The sequence below is a fragment of the Prionailurus viverrinus genome, chromosome A1 (genome assembly GCF_022837055.1).
Source record: "Prionailurus viverrinus isolate Anna chromosome A1, UM_Priviv_1.0, whole genome shotgun sequence".
In the NCBI taxonomy this organism is placed as follows: domain Eukaryota; kingdom Metazoa; phylum Chordata; class Mammalia; order Carnivora; family Felidae; genus Prionailurus; species Prionailurus viverrinus.
In genome coordinates this window covers 59,911,772-59,930,489 of record NC_062561.1, presented here as the reverse complement: position 1 = coordinate 59,930,489, position 18,718 = coordinate 59,911,772, and positions in this window count along the sequence as shown.

Below are 18,718 nucleotides of genomic sequence, written 5' to 3'. Positions count from 1 at the left end.
GGCACTTCTCACTGCAGAGTTCTCTTGTGGACCAGCCCCCACCAGCCAGTAGCACAAGTTTTCTAAAGCTGTTCCAGTTGCCCTCCTGCAGCCAACTGGGGAAAACCTTGCTAATACCATATACCCTGCCCCTATGTTCTATAGACATGCCCTTTCCAAAATACCCTTGTCTGGAGCCCATCCAAAGGGGTGTCACAAGCCTGGAAATGTATAAGCAGATCCAACAGAGGTCAGTAATACCCCAAAGTGACTCTTGACCCAGGGAGTGGGGAAGTTTACCACAAACACCAATCCAACTGTGGCCCCAGCAGTGGGCTGAGGCAGACATCTGGTCTGACTGCAGACCCTGCCCACCAATGAAAGCTTCTCAGGGGAAAACACAGGGAGAGCACCCTACAGTTTTGTGATAGTGTGTCTCTGGAAATACCTGGTCTAAATCAACTAAAGCACAAGGTGGCGTCAGATTATCCTATTAACAACACAGGGACCAAATCCTCTCCACAGCAGTCAAAAAGAGCCACTGCAAACAACTGGACTGAAGGCAAACATGTATCAGACAATATAGTATGGAGTAACAAAACATACATAGGAGACATGCCTAGGTGACAGGTACTGGTGAATAGGAAAATAGTACTACAGGATCATTTCCTCATATGGCCACTACTATAAAGAGCAGGAGATATAGCTGATATTAATAACATAGAGAAACAGATGCAGAGAATTAGACAAAATTAGGAGAAAGAGGATAATGTCCCAAATGAAAGAACAGTAAGTACAAAATCACAGTAAGAGAGGCAAATAAAATGGAGATAAGTCATATGCCTGTTAAGAGAATTTAAAGTAATGGTCATAAAGATACTCAATGAACTTGAGAAAAGAGTGGAGGAGCACAGTGACACTGTCAATATAGAGACAGAAAATATAAAGAACCTATCAGAAATAAAGAACTCAATCACTGAAATTAAAAATACACTAGATGCAGTAAACAGTAGCCTAGAGGAAGCAGAAAAATGGATCGGTGACCTGGAGGACATAGTAATGGAAGGAAATCAAGATGAATAGGAAAAAAATACTAATAATAAATGAATACAGGGGCACCTGGGTGGCTCAGTCAGTTGAGCATTCGCCTCTCAGTTTTGGCTCAGGTCATGATCTTATGGTTCATGGGTTCAAGCCCTATGTGGGGCTCTGAGCTCACAGTGCAGATCTTACTTGGAATTCTCTCCCCGTCTCACTCTGTGCCCTTCCACCACTGGTATAATCTGTCTCTCTCAAAATAAATAAATAAAAATAAAACTTAAAAAAAATGAGAACAGATTTAAAGAACTCAGTGAAACCATTTAATGTAATAATAGTTGCAAAACTTCCTGATCTAGTGAGGGAAACAGAAATCCATTTCCAGGAGGCACAGAGAGCCCCCAACAAAATTTATCCACAGTGGTCCACACCAAGACACATTGTAATTAAAAGATCAAAAAGTAGTGATAAAAAGAAAATTTTAAAAGCAGCAAGAGAAAGAAAACGATTACATACAATGGAAATCCCATAAGGTTTTTCAGCTGATTTTTCAGCAGGAATTTTGCAGACCAAAAAGGAGTAGCATGATATATTCAAAGTTCTAGGGAGGAAAAAAAAAACCTCCTGCAACTAAGAATACTCTATTCAGCAAGGCTATCATTCACAATAGAAGGAAAGGTAAAGAATTTCCCAGACAAACAAGGTTAAAGGAACTCATGACTACTAAAATAGCCCTTCAAGGAATCTTAAAGGGGACAATGAGTAGAAAGAAAAAAACATAAGTAGAAGTAAGAAAAGCAGGAAGGAAAAAGCAGCAAAATTAAGTATATCTATAAAAAATCAGGCAAGAGACTCATAAAATAAAAGGATGTAAAGTATGACACCACATACCTAAAACATGGCAGGGGAGAAATCAAGAACGGGTTCAAACTTAAGTGACTATCAACTTAATATACACTGCTATATGCATAAGATGTTATATATAAACCTAATGGTAACAATAAATCAAAAACTGGTCATAGGTATGCAAAAAAATAAAGAGACAGGAATTCAAGCATATCACTAAACAAACCCAGCAAACCATGAGAGAACCAAGCAAGAGAAGAAAGGAACAGAGAAGAACTAGAAAAACAACCATAAAACAAGTAACAAAATGGTAGTAAAGTACATATTTACCAATAAAAACTTTAAATGTAAATGTACTAAATGTTCTAATTAAAAGATCTAGGGTGCGGTGCCTGAGTGACTCAGTGGGTTAAGCATCCAACTCTTAATTTAAACTCTGGTCATGATCTCAGGGTTCATGGGATCGAGCCCCACATTGAGCTCTGCACTGACAGTGCAAAGCCTGCTTGGGATTCCCTCTCTCTCTCTCTCTCTCTCTCTCTCTCTCTCTCTGCCCCCTCCCCTGCTTGTGTACTCTCTCTCTCAAAATAAATAAATAAACATTTAAAAAAAGACCTAGGATGATGGAATGGATACAAAAACAAGACTCATCTATATGCCGCCTACAAGAGACTCATTTCAGATGTAAAAAACATGCAGACTGAAAGTGAAGAGTTGATAAACATTTATCATGCAAATGGATGTGAAAGAAAGCTAGGGTAGCAATATTTATATAGGACAAAATGAACTTTAAAACAAAGACTGTAACAAGAGACAAACAAGGACACTATATAATCATAAGGGGCATAATCCAACAAGAAAATATCACAATTGTAAATATTTATGCACCTAACATGTAAACACCCCAATACATAAAGCCACTAATAACAAACAGAAAGAAAATAACTCAAAGTAATACAATAGTGGAGGGGACTTTAACACCCCATTTACATCAATGGATAAAATATCCAAACAGAAAATTAACAAGGGAACAGTGTACCAGATGTACACTGGTACATCTGTACCAGATGGATCTAACAGACATATCCAGAACATTTCATGCCAAAATAGCAGAATACACATTCTTTTCTAGTGCACATTGAAAATTCTCCAGAATAGATTATATATTAGTCCACAAAACAAGTCTCAACAAATTCAAAAAGACTAAAGCCATACCATGCACCTTTTCTCCACAATGCTACAAAACTAAAAATCGATCACAAGAGAAAAATCTGGAAAGAACACAAATACATAGAGGTTAAATAAAATGCTACTAAACAATGAATGGGTCAACCAAGAAATCAAAGAGGAAATCAAAAACACATGGAAATAAATGAAATGAAAACACAAAAGTCCAACATCTTTGGAATGCAGCAGAAGCTGTTATGAATGTTCAATTTTTAGCAACAGAGGTCTACCTCAAGAAGCAAGAGAAATCTGAAATAAATAACTTAATCTTATATCAAAAGGAGCTAGAACAAAAACAACAAAATGCAAATCTAATAGAAAGAATTAATAAAAATTAGACCAGAAATAAATGAAACAGAAACTAAAATACAATAAAACAGATCCATGAAACTAGAAGCTGGTTCTTTGAAAAGATCAACAAAATTGATAAACTTTCAGCCAGTTTCACAAAAGAGAGAGTGAGAATGAGAGAGAGAGAGAGAGGAGAGAGAACTCCAATAAACAAAATAAAAAATGAAAGAGAAATAACAATCGACATGACAGAAATACAAAAGATTACAAAATAATATTATGAAAGTTATATGCCAACAAATTTGGCCCCTAGAAGAAATGGATAAGTTTCTAGAAACATAATAACCTTCCAAAACTTAGCAAGGGAGAAACAGAATATTAGAACAGACCAACTTCCAGCAATGGAATTGAAACAATAATCAAAAAACTCCCAACAAACAAAAGTATAGCACCAGAAGTTTCACAGGTTAATTCTACCAAACATTTAAAGCTTTAATACCTATTCTTCTCAAACTATTTTAAGAAATAGAAGAGGAAAGAAAGCTTTCAAATTCATTCTGAGGCCAACATTACCCTTCTACCAAAATCAGAAAGTATACTACAAAAAGAGAGAGAGAATTAAAAACCAGTATCTATGATGAACACAAATGCAAAAACCATCAATAAAATATTAGCAAACCAAATCCAACAATATATTAAAAAAATCATTCAGCATGATCAAGTAAGATTTATTCCAGAGATGCAAAGGTAGATCCATATTGCAATCAATGTGATACATCACATTAAAAAAGGAAAGGATAGGGGCTCCTGGGTGGCGCAGTCGGTTAAGCGTCCGACTTCAGCCAGGTCACGATCTCGCGGTCCGTGAGTTCGAGCCCCGCATCGGGCTCTGGGCTGATGGCTCAGAGCCTGGAGCCTATTTCCGATTCTGTGTCTCCCTCTCTCTCTGCCCCTCGCCCGTGCATGCTCTGTCTCTCTCTGTCCCAAAAATAAATAAAACGTTGAAAAAAAATTTAAAAAAAAAGAAAAGGATAAAAATCATATGATCATTTCAATAGATTTTGAAAAAGTATTTGACAAGGTACAACATCCAATAATGATAAAAAAACACCTCTCAATATAGTAGGTTGTGAGGAAACAGAACATTCCTCAACATAATAAAGGCCATATATGAAAAACCCACAGTGAATATCATAGTCAATGAGGAAAAGAGAGCTTTTCCCCTAACATGAGAAACAAGACAAGGATGTCCACTCTTACCTCTTTTATTCAATATAGTACTGGAAGTCCTAGCCATAGTAGTAGACAAGAAAAAGAAATAAAAAGCATCCAAATTGGCAAGGAAGGAGTAAAACTTTCACTATCTGCAGATGGAATGATATTATATACAGAAACCCCAAGACTCCATCAAAAAACTACTAGACTTGATAAATGAATTCAGCAAAGTTTCAGGATAGAAAATCAATATACAGAAATTAACTGTATTTCTAGACATTATAACGAAGTAGCAGAAAGAGTATTTAAGAAAACAATCCCATTTACAATTACACCAAAATAATAGAATATCTAGGAATAAACTTAACCAAGGAAGTGAGACACCTGTACTTTCAAAACAATATAGGATTGATGAAAGAAACTGAAGAACACAAAGAAATAGCAAGATATTCCATGCTCATGGTTTGGCAGAAAAATTATTGTTAAAATGTCCATACTACCAAAAGCAATCTACACATTCAATGCAATCCCTATCAAAATACCAAAAACAGTTTTCAGAGAACTGGAATAAAAAATCTTAAAATTTGTATGCAACCACAAAAGACTCCAAACAGCCAAAGTAATCTTGAACAAGAAAAACAAAACTGGAAGTTATCACAATCCCAGATTTCAAGATACACTACAAAGCTATAGTAATCAAAACAGCATGGTACTAGCACAAAAATAGAACAGATCAGTGGAACAGAATAGAGAGCTCAGAAATAAACCCATGATTTTATGGTCCATTAATCTATGACAAAGGAGGCAAAAATATGCAACAGGAAAAAGTGTCACAGTGTTAAGAAAATTGGACAGCTACACGAGAAAGAATGAAACTGAAATGCTTTCTCACATAATACACAAAAATAAGCTGAAAATGGATTATATGCCTAAATATGAGACATAAAACCATAAAAGTTTTAGAAGAAACCACAGATAGTAATTTCTCTAATATTGGCTGTAGGTGAATTTTTCTAGATGTCTCCTCAGGCAAGGGAAAGTAAAACAAAAACAAACTATTGGGATTCCATCAAGATAAAAAGCTTCTGCACAGAGAGGGAAACAATCAATAAAACCAAAAGGCAACCTTTGAATGGAAGATTTTGCAAATGACATATCTGATAAAGGGTTAGTATCCAACATATATAAAGAACTTATCAAAGCCAACACCCAAAAACCAAATAATCCAGTTAAAAACTGAGCAAAAAACATAAATAGGCATTTTTCCAAAGACACACAGATAGCTAACAGACACATGGAACGATGCTCAGCATCACTCATCATCAGGTAAATACAAATCAGAACTACAAGGAGATATCACCTCCCACCTGTCAGAATGGCTACAATTAATAACACAGGAAACAGCCAATATCAGTGAGGATGCCAACTATTGGTGGGAATGCAAACTGGCACAGCCACTCTGAAAAACGATATGGAGGTTCCTAATAAAGTTAAAAATAGAACTACTGTATGACCCATCATCAATTGGACTACTAGGTATTTACCCAAAGGACACAAAAATACTAATTCAAAGGGATACTTACACCCCAATGTTTATAGCAGCATTATCAATGACAGCCAAATTATAGGAACAGCCCAAATGTCTATAGACTGATGAATGGATAAAAAAGCGGTAGTATATATACACAATGGAATATACTCAGCCATCAAAGAGAATGAAATCTTTCCATTTGCAATAACATGGATGGAGCTAGAGAGTATTATGCTAAGTGAAATAAGTCAGTCAAAGACAAATACCATATGATTTCACTCATGTCGAATTTAAGAAATAAAACAAACGAACATGGAAGGAAAAAAAGAAAAAGGCAGACCATAAAACAGACTCTTAACTATAGAGAACAAACTGAGGATTGTTAGAAGGGAGATGGGCAGGGGGATGGGTTAAATGAGTGATGGGCATTAAGGAGGGCAGTTGTGATGAGCACTGAGTGTTGTATAGCAGTGATAAACCACTAAATTTTATACCTGAAACTGATATTACACTATGTTAACTAACTGGAATTTAAATAAAAACCTGTTGGGGCACCTGGGTGGCTCACTCGGTTGGGCATCAGACTTCAGCTCAGGTCATGTTCTCACGGTCGGGGAGTTCGAGCCCTGCATCAGGCTCTGTGCTGTCAGTTCAGAGCTGGGAGGCTGCTTCAGATTCTGTGTCTCCCTCTCTCTCTGCCCCTCCCCCACTCACGCTCTATCAAAAAATGAATAAACGTTAAAAAATTTTTAAATAAAAACCTGAAACTAACAAAAAAATTTAAATAAAAATTAAACAATAAAAATGGATAGAAGAGGGGCGCCTGGGTGGCTCAGTCAGTTAAGCATCCAACTTCGGCTCAGGTCATGATCTCGTGGTCAGTGAGTTCGAGTCCCGCTTTGGGCTCTGTGCTGACAGCTCAGAGCCTGGAGCCTGCTTCAGATTCTGTGTCTCACTCTCTCTGCTCCTCCCCTGCTCGCACTCTGTCTCTCTCTCTCTCAAAAATAAATAAACATTAAAAAATTTTTTTTAATTGGTATAAGACATGAACAGACATTTCTCCAAAGAAGACATACAAATGGCCAACAGACACATGAAAAGATGGTCAACATTATTCATCATCAAGGAAATGTGAATCGAAACCATACTGAGATATCACCTCACATTTGTCAGAATAGCTAAAATGAAAAACACAAGAAATAGCAAGTGTTGGCAAGGATGTGGAGAAAAAGGAACCCTCATGCACTGTTGGTAGAAATGCAAACTGGTGGGTGCAGCCACTATGGAAACAGAATGGAGCTTCCTCAAGAAATTACAAGTAGAATTACCAGATCATCCAGTAATTCCACTAATGGGTATTTACCCAAAAAATATTAAAATAGTAATTCGAAAAGAAATATGTTCATTGAAGACTTTTTTTAAACTGGCAAATTATGGAAGAAGCCCATGTCCACCAATAGGTGAATGGGTAAAGAAGAGGTAAATATATACTCAGCCTAAAAAAGAATGAAATTTTGCCATTTGCAACAACATATATGGACCGAGAGGGTATTATGCTAAGTGAAATGAGTCAGTCAGAGAAATACAAATACCATATGAGTTCACTCATATGTAGAATTTAAGAAATGAGCAAAGAAAAAAGAGTCAAACCAAAAACTAGACTAACTATAGAGAACAATCTGATGGTTACCAGGGGAAAAGTTAGTGGCAGACAGGTGAAATACATGAAGGGGATAAGGTGTACACTTATCCTGATGTATAGAATTGTTCAATCACTATAATGTACACCTGAAACTAATATCACAATGTATGTTAACTATACTGGGACTAAAATAAACAAATAATATACCAGTATATTAGTACTGACGCTTTTACCATTGTTTAATAAAGCCTGAAAACATTTAAGTCTGCATGCTAGTATAAAACCCACTGAGAAAAAAAACAGGAATAGTCAATGAATCTAGGAATTTTTTACTAATACAATCATGGCAAAATATAATCTTGTAATCTACTAAGAGAATAATTACTTTTGTAGCAGGATTCTTGCACACAGAGTCGTGACACAGAGGCTTTTCTTTCCAGGAAGCAACTTTATTCCTGCCAGCACCACTCAGTTGGGTTCGTACCCAAAGAACTGAGCCCAGAAAGCCACGTGGCATAGTTTTTTATATATTTTTTTACTTCTTTGTCTCCCATATATGGTAACACACAAACATGTAGTCTGATTAAGTGGTCTCATGATACAAGGTTGTGAGGGATGTTGTCACCTATGCATATAGTCAGTTTGCCTTGAGGGTTTTTTTTTTCTTTCCTTAGGGAGGGGACCCTACCACACTTTCTTATACTGAAAATGGTATATAGTAAAGGAAAAGAAAGAATATAAAACTAACTATAGCCTGTCACAGAATTATCAAAATACTGCATTTTATTTGCACATTAAGTATGAGCATTACAAGACTAAAACTAAGAACGATTGCATATTATTAGAGAAAGGTCTACATTGATCTATAAGTATAGGTAATATATAGGTAAACTTTTAAAGATAGACAGTATTTACATAAATATAATAGGAAAATCACCATTAAAATGAATCAATTAGTTACCCCATCAGGAAAAAAAGTTGAATCATTTTAGCAATAACAAAAATAGCACATTTTGCCTGTCATTGTTTTAAGCATTTTTGCATGCATTAAGCCACTAGAGCTCCACAATAAATTCATTAGTTGATTCTACTGTTATATCTGCTTTACAGGTTAGTTAACTGTGACCAAAAAAGGTAAAATTGTCTGTCCAATTTGAGAAATTAGGAGACAATGAATTTAGGGACGTAAAGTTTTAAGCGACTTTACCCAAAAATCTTCATGACCTCATAAAAGGAAGGTTTATTGCATAAAACAAAGAAAAGCACCCACTTTAAACACCTCAATGATTATTCATAATTGGGCTAAACTAAGGTTGAAAAGTGGCAGTCACTAAAAGATACGATGTCTCATCTAATAAAATAACACATAAGAAAACAGAGAAGCTATATACTAAGGAGAAGTCTGCAGCTAAGAATACACATTCCAAGGACAAGCTTAAGAAAAGGAAACTGAAGTCAAAGTGTGCCAAAGGAAGAAAGTAAGCTGCATAGCAGGTGGGAAGCTATTCTAAACAAAGAAACAAACCACTTCAATGTGCTGTGTAATTCAGGGAGGCTATTTGTAAATAAAGTAAAAGATAGCAGCTAAATCCAGGGTTGCCCAACCCCCATGGCCAAAAACAAGTTCTTGGAACTGGCAGGAAAGTGGTAATAAGAAAGAAGGCTATTACTCTTTTATTAGATATGCCTCTGTATCTCAGCCTAGTTCCTCTAAATAGAACTAACAGTTTGAAATGCCTCTTTAATCTGAATTAACCTTGATAGTATGAAAGTAACAAAAACCTCAAGGGTATTTAATTCAAGGGCAAAAATCTGCATATTACTGAAGGCCAAAGGGTTACAATTTTTCTGTACAGAGAAAGAAGCAGCACAAGAGAAATAAGAATTCATACATACACCACTGTCAAGAGTCACAGCTCTTCCTCGGCTCCGGGAATATCGCTGGTCTATATTCTACACCAAAAAATGGAATCTATACTGACAAATAGGTGTTCTCCATATCCTGAAAATGTTGAGGCTAAAATTTCCAAAAGAGAGAGGCTTTACTTAGGATGTAGAAAGTTACAGTAAAGATTACTTAATGACTTCTGGAGTGACAAAAATTTTTAAAACTAAAGAGACACGCTTTTTGCATAACACTGTGAATCTACTACGTGCCACTGAATTGTCCACTTTAAAATGGTTCATTATACGTTATGTGAATTTCACCTCAGTTTGAAAAATCCAAGGTGGTTAAAAAAACAGTAAGTAGTTATCCTTTCATCCCCTTTAAAATTGCAATGATAAATTAATAGTAAAATACGAGTATGTATGGTTTCATTTAAATGAATATGCTTTATAAAATATATCATCTCCATCAGGAAAATACACAATTACTTTTTATCCTTTTTTTAGAAGTCAGGCCAGTCATTTTTCCCTGCCCAGTACCTTTAATAAGAGGTATTATTCTTTCAAAAATTGAATCTATGAGGTCAAAAGCAGAAAAGAAAATATCCTCTAATGAAAATTGCAGTTCTATTTCTGTTTCGAGGCACTTTAATCATTCAGTGTGTATTGTTGCTGGACTTAACAATCACCATTTGTGGGCAAAATAGCTCTAATTAGCTCCATGTTAAGCACTGAGCTGACAGGGAAATATTCTCAAAAGGGTTCTAAATTAGCACTAATTTAAATCACCTCTACTATCAAAGGCTTTCTTTAGCATGTCTGAGAAGTTTATATAAGATTTTCTAGTGGACTATTTAAATGAAAATCTTTCATCCTGATAGGGTATGCTAAGGTTAGCAAGCAGGTGCAAATACCAAGTTGGGAAGTTTGCAAAAGTATATTTATACATGAATTTTAATATATATAATATATACTTGGTCAGAACAAATGATAATCTAAAACCATTGAATGGACATGGAGATTCCAAATGTGATGAAAAAAAATAAGTAAATCAACGTGTGCATTCTAGTACTTTCTCAAAGGAATTACGGATTTGTTCAATAGCTTTGATTTTAATCCAAGTATCTGACACATCTGTCATATGGTAAACATTTATATAGAGACAATTAACTATTTAATTACCAGAAACTAAACAAATTTTACATTAATGACATAACTAAAATATTTTTCTATGAAGAAACTAAAAAATATTGTGTACAGACATCTTTGACATCCATGTATATTAACATCTATTTTGCCTCAATAAATTCACACTATTAGTGTTCAAAGGAATAAAACATAATTAAAGTAACATTTAATAACTCAACAGTAGAAAAATGATATAACGCACTGGACATGTAATCTATCGAGTTCCCATTACATATAAATGAATATTAAAGAAATTGGATGATGCCATTTATATAATTTTAGCTTTTTATTCCAAGGTTATGTATAATTTATCTTTGAGTATTAACTGTAGTTAAGATGATGATATCTGTAAAAAATTAAGAAAGCAAGAATATAACCAAATCATTTAAATATTATTCCTCTCGGTGTTCCAGAGCGGTTCAGTCAGTTAAGCATCCCACTTCAGCTCAGGTCATGATTTTGAGGTTTGTGAGTTCGAGCCCCGTGTCGGGCTGTGTGCTGACAGTTCCAATACTTCCACCCTATACCAACACACCATCATCTTTATCCTATAACTTTGCAATAATCCTCTTAGTGTGTCCCTTCTTCCTGGTTGCTCCTCTTTCATTTATTCTTAATGTAGTAGCTAGTGTAATCTTAAAATTTAAGGCAGATCATATCATTCCTATGCCTGTAATTACCTACTGTCTTCTCACCTCATTTCAAACTGGAGTTATTACAGTGAACTTGCAAACTACACAACAGATTTGGTTCTATGCTATTTCCTGTTTTAGTGACTTCATCTTCTGTTTTACTCCCCCTTACTCAGTTTACTGGTACCAAAGAGTACGCAAGTTTGACAGCTTTTTGCACGAACAATTAGAAGGACTGATTTGATTTGTCAGGTTTTGAGTGGAAGAATAATGCTACCCACATGCACAGAATTTAAGGAATTCTGTTTTTCATGTGTTAAATTTAAGAAACTGTAGAACTACATGTGGAAATATTGAGTTTGCATTTAGATTTATGATTCTGGAATCCAGTGGAGATATTGCTGCTCAAATATATATAGATGTGATGTACACAGACCTCTTAAAATAGCTTTCTAACTAAAATGTGACTGCTATATTACTTTTTAAGGGAAGCCATAACAAAGAACTATAGACAGTATGGGTTAAACAACAGAATTTATTTCCTCACTGTTTGGAGGCTGCAAGTCTGAGGTCAAGATGATGGCAAGGGTGAACTCTTCTGAGACCTCTTTCCTTGGCTTATGCATGGCCAAATTCTCCCTGTATTTTCGGTCTTTCCTCTGTAACTGTCTGTGTCCAAATTTCTTATTTTTATAATGAAACCAGTCATATTGGATAGGGTCCACCTTAATCACTTCATTTAACTTTATTATTTCTTTACAGACCCTGTGTCTAAATATAGTCACATTCTGAGGTACTAGACATTAACACAAATAAATGAATTTTACGGAGACACAGTTCATCCCATAACAGGTTCTCACCACTTAATCTGTTTCCTGGGAGAACCAAAAAGATATTCCCTTCCTTAACATAATAAAGTGTGTAAAGTGTGGCATAATACAGTATCTTTGAGAAGTTAGTTTCTAATTATGTACTGTAAGTTTAAAATAACACTCAGAGATATTATATTTAACTGGTATCCCAAATATCAATGAGAGTGATGGGATTCTAGAACTTCATAGTCCAGATACCAGCACATAAATGTCAAAGGAAGATAAATATTTCCATAATGGCCAAGGCAGGAGTGGCATTGAACATGCTTTATTCTGAAGGTATCTATTAGAAAACAGCATTCTAATGAGGGGTAAGATAGGGATAAGACAGAGATAAGACAGAAGGTCAGAAAAACTAGTGAGCAGAAGGCTGATCCAAGCTTTCATGGTAATAAATACTACTGCTTCACAAGGCTTCCAAACCTAAGTCATTTTCCATTGCTTGAAGTGTGGAAAGGTCTTCTTAAGGAAGGATCTAAATCATCAATTTTAAGATATAAAATATCGTAAGTCATGAAATAAAATACGATGCCTCCAATTCTTCTCCAAAAGGGGCTTTTATAATTTGTTAATGCAACTGTGTACCAGAAAAAAATGACAATCACTAGGACTTTTGGATTATTTTTATATATAATATTTGAGCTGACACAGAAACTAAATTACTTGAAATGCAAAAATAATTTTTTGGATTGACATATGAACATCAAGTAATAAGTGGTTTTGGACTGAGATTATCATATAGGGTGTCTAATGTATTCTTGCACAATATATTTTCCAATTCTTGAGTGTCTATATGAAATAGATATATTAAACAAATGAAAGAAGCCTCGCATTGGTTCTCACATTGGATCTTTGTGCTAGAAGGACCTGGAAGGAAGCCCCTAAAACTACCAATCCTCTGGACAAGATAGTATATACAAAGCATTCTAGATATATTTACAGATATATTTACAGAGAAAACATAAAAAGATTTTAAAGATGCAGAGAGACATGTATCCACTGTTGTTCCTTTTAATCTACTATCTGAATCTCTATGGAAAACAGAAGAGTACCATAACATTAATCACTGGATAGCCCAAAATGCTGTTGTACCAGATGTTGTATTTTGTATGGAGCAGATCAGTACAGCCTCTGATATTTTGCATGTAGATTTTAGTTTGGTGAATTTTTTTTCTTAATCCTCTTTAACAAGAAAGATTATATATATTGTTATATATATTCATTGTATTACATGTGTATACAATGTATTTCACTACTGTATGTATGTATATATACTGTATATATATATGCATTATATATATTATATATAATATACATATATTTTTTAAGGGAATTCAGTAGTGCACCTTCAGTGTCCTGGCTGCAGGGCTCTGTTTGTTCTTCTGTTCCTGGACATAATACTTTCTGTATTATGTAGGGTCCTTAATCATACCAATACTCTGTGTTAATGATATTATGCTATTTTGATCAGATGAGTAGGAAGTGGCAAAACCCTAAATTCTCTAGTAAACAACACATTTGCTAGAGTGTCAAGATGATGTCTAAAAAGTTGAAAATGTTTGAAATCAGTGAGGTTTTATAGGTACAGAATTTTGGATTATCTTAGACGTCCTCTTTAATATAAAGCTCTTTCTATTCTCAAGAAACTGACTTCTAACACTGAGAAACAAATACTGAATGCGCTTCTTTGGATTTTAAGACAGTATAAACCATACATGAGTCTACTATTCTCACCTAAACTATTAAATATGTGACAAGATATTCTGTTAGTTCATAATGTGATCTAGAGCAAAAGAGTTCTCTGTAGTAAAAACAGGCTATGGAACATGCTGCTTAACTTTAGGACCATGGAACCTACAGAACTAAAGTGACATAGATGTGTTTTGCTGACATTCACACTGTGAGGCTTTTGTGTTAAGCTCAGTAGGAGAGCAGGCTCTCAGGTTCCTAGAGTGCTACAGCAAGACCATACCCTCTGTGACAAAAAAAAAAAAAAAAAAAAAAAAAAAAAAGTCCTTTTTAAAAACAGCTCCTATGACACTGGGGCTTGGTAGAGGTTGTATATTTTATCATTGGGCATGTATTGACTAAGTAACTACAACTTCATATTGTGACACTGTTAACTGAACCACAGATTGATAATTTTAGGCAAGCATGGTGGAGGTCCTCCATAGCATGGAAGTGGTCCATTTGAAACTGGCCTTAAGTAGATGTTAAAAAATAAGGGTCAGATATCCAGCTTAACTCATTACTTTTGTAAGATCTGCCCTTCAACTCTCATCTACTGCTTTGTGGCATATTTCCTATAACCCACAGAGGGGGAGGAAAAGACTTGGGCCTAATTCACATACAGAACATTAAATACAATGACGGGAGCCCAAAATGGATTGCCATTGCATTCCATTCCATTCAGGATAAACTCTGAAGAAATGTGGTAAAGAAAACTTTTCTCAGTGGGCAGAGGTATAAGCGATGTATTTCACTGCACCACTCAAATTGCAGGAGGAAGTGGCCTAGTGCATGTTTTACATTGATATCTCACTAGAGAGGAAAATAACAGCCCCAATAGCATGGGATGTGAATAGTACAATCCTGGAGTATTAGAAAAAAAGACACTTGGGAAAAGATGAAAAAGAACCAATAAGAACAGATAAAAACTTATGATCTTTGTGCCTCATGTTAGTATCCACCAAACAACATCATGTAAGGAATGCTATCAGGTGAACATCATCACTGACCTAGTGAAGTCAGCCAGCCTCTCACTCCTATATCCCTAATGTTTGCAAACAGGCAAATGAAGAGATCGGTCATAATAACAGGAGTGTGGCAGTGTATTGTCTTAACATGGGCTCAATTTTACTCTGGATTATTTAACTGTGTCACTACTCGAATGGTGAGTCTATCAGTAGTGCTTTTCGTGAGTCCTAACTGTGGCACTATTTTATAGGAAAATAACTCACAAAGCCTTCCAAAGCAATATAATCTGAGCACATACAAAATTCCTTATTCAGATTAAGAGACCCATTTTACGATAAAGGATAAGCAACAGTGGGATCACAGTTACATGGTTCACTGATCTTACCATATATCACATTACTGATAAGGAACAGGCCTATAAAAACATAGGCCTGTATAATGGCCCACTAAAGAAAAATACTTTGTGGTGCCTGGGTGACTCAGTCAGTTAAGCATCCGACTTCAGCTCAGGTCACAGTCTCAAGGTCCGTGAGTTCGAGCCCCGCGTCAGGCTCTGTGCTGACAGCTCGGAGCCTGGAGCCTGCTTTGGATTCTCTGTCTCCCTCTCTCTCTGCCCCTCCCCTGCTCATGCTCTGTCTCTCTTTGTCTCAAAAATAAATAAAAACATTTAAAAAAATTTAGGGAGAAAATACTTTGAAAGATTCAGCTGCTACCCTAAAACCTGCAATGTATGTCCTGATCTATTGGTCAAAATATGATGTTGAGTCTCAAATGCCATAATATATGGGATCTGGAAATCAGACCTACTTATGAAAATCTGCTTCCCATCCTAGAAATCTAGGACCTTGGTAGGTTATATTTACTGGTCTTTTGAGGAATGTAGGGCATTTCTGCTCCTGGAAAGAGTTACAACTTTCTGATGTGGAGGTGAAGCTGTGATGTTCACAGGGCAACTTTGGATTCCTCATGCCACTGGCTGTGTCAGTGTGCTGGCACAAAATTGACTCTTATTTTCATAAAAAGCTGGAATAATTACTAAATAATGGATAGGGTGAGAGGGTATATGAAGCTAAAGGGATTCAGGGGGGTGTGTCTTGGTACTTTTATGTTAACTTCTAATTATGAATAATGAATTATAGCATTCATTGCCTGAGAACAGTATAGCTTCAAAGGCTCAGTGCCCACAGGCAAGCAAACAAAACCATCTGAAATGCCACCTAAGTGTAAGGAAACTCTAAATTTATGGTCAAGTAGATAACTGATGAATACCAATTACAGGCTTAGGATTACCTTCAGCAACTGGCCATTGCTTGGGTTGATATCTCATTGTAACTATTTTTAAGATATTGTAATTGGCCACCTCTTGAAAGTTTGGATTTTAATTTATCCCACCATGGCATATGTGTATGCATGTTATTCTCAACACTCAAAATCTCTAAGAGTATTGACAAGAATTGCACTAAATGTGTATATTTCTTTGGGTAGTATAGACAATTGAACAATATTTGTTCTTCCAATCCATGAGCATGGAATGCTTTTCCATTTCAACATACATTAAAAAAAATCATTCACCATGATCAAGTCAGATTTATTTCATGGGTTGCCAATGTGGTTCAATATTTGCAAATCAATCAACATAATGCAACACATTAATAGAAAAAAAAGAATAAGAATCTATCATCTCAATAGATGCATAGAAAGCATTTGACAAAGTACAACATTCATTCATGATAAAAACCCTCAACAAATTAGGTTTACAGGGAATGCACCTCAACATCATAAAGACCATATATGAAAAAAACAGAGCTAATATCATCCTCAATGGGCAAAAACTGAGAGCTTTTCCTTTATGATCAAGAACAAGAGGGATGTTCACTCTTACCACTTTTATTTAACATAGTACTGAAAGTCCCAGCCACAGCAATCAGACACCAAAAATAAATAAAAGTCATCCAGATTGGCAAGGAAGAAGCAAAACTTTCACTGTTTGCATATTACATACTACTCAATGGAGAAAACCTGAAAGACTCCATCAAAAAACCACTAGAACTGATGACTGAATTCAGTAAAGTCACAGGATACGAAATAAATGTACAGATATCTGTTGCATTTGTATACACCAGTAATGAAGCAGCAGAAATACAAATTAAAGGATCAATCCCATTTACAACTGCATCAAAAACAATAAAGTATCTAGGAAACTTAGGTTACGTGAACCAAAGATGTGAAAGGCCTGTACTCTGAAAACTGTAAACACTGCTGACAAAAATTGAAGATGACATAAAGAAAAAGCAGGGCAGGGGTGCCTGGGTGGCTCATTCAGTTAAGTGTCCAACTTTTGCTTTTAGCTCAGGTCATAATCCCAGGGTTGAGGGATTGAGCCCCGACATTGGGCACCATGATGAACATGGAGCCTTGTTACAATTCTCTCCCTCTGCCTCTCTCCTCCACTTGTACACACTCTCTCTGTCTCTGTCTCTCTCTCTCTCAAAAAAAAAATTAAAAATTAATTAAAAGAAATTATCTTAAAAAGGTTATAAAATGTTTATCTAGCTATTCAGAATTCTAGGCATGTAATTTTCCTTGATAGTTCACTAGTGATCTCTACTAGCTCATAACATATTTCAATTCATATCTGGTAAAGAGGAGCGGAGATTTAAGCTTTTCATCTGAAATTAAGACAAATCTTCCAGTTTAAAAAGAAACACAGTCTTTCTTATGTAGTTTATCAGTTATTTCAGGATTTAAATTCAGTCAATTCAAAATTAACCTCCTTTAAGAGGCAGTCATCCCTTTAATCTCTTTTGCATTCCCATGGAGTGCGTGAGCAGAAGCAAAATTATATACCACCAGGAGGAAGAGCATTGGTATCATCTTTACTGACTCCAGAGAGAAGCTTCACCCAAATTGTTATTTGGGTGTTGTCCTCTGCACACTAGCAGCATCTGTTGGATTGATCACCCCCACAGACCCTTCCAGTTCATGGTGCCATTGACTGCTTGTCTTCATGGTCTAGAAAAAATCATTTACATTCTGTACCATCTTTGTTCTCTTCCTAGAGCTGTTCCCATCTGCCAGCTATCATTGCCTTTTCTAGCCTCTGATCAATAAGAAACAAATAAGACTATGGAAGTAATAACATAAGGCTTATTTTTACCTAAGTACACCTTCACACCTTTTTTTTAATCTTCAACAGTGACAGCCTGATACTGGTGAATGACAATCTGAACAATGTTTTGTTCCTGTAGTTCTACATAAAAGAAGATCTTTGGTCCTCTCTGACTTTTATCAAACCCATTAAGAGACTTTCTTCCTTTTTATTGTTCAACTTCCAAACCTATGGTTTCAACACATGAAGGATAAGGACCAAAATTCCATTGAGTGTACTAATTTATAATTTTCTTTAATTTTAATATTTATCATTCTAAAAAAGAGAACAATGCAATTCATGTTTGAGTAAATGGCTATTTTGCCAAATCCTGTGTTCTTCCTATAAAATATAATATTTTAAGTCAGAAAAATCTAAAATTTTCCCAGTTATTTCTCTACATTTAGCAATCTCTTCCTTAGGTAATTTTTTTTTGAGTTTTACAATATGCCAAGTTTTTAACTAATGATTAAGCATACAAAAATAGTAACACAATATTATGCCAAAGACTTTAAAATTTAGTGG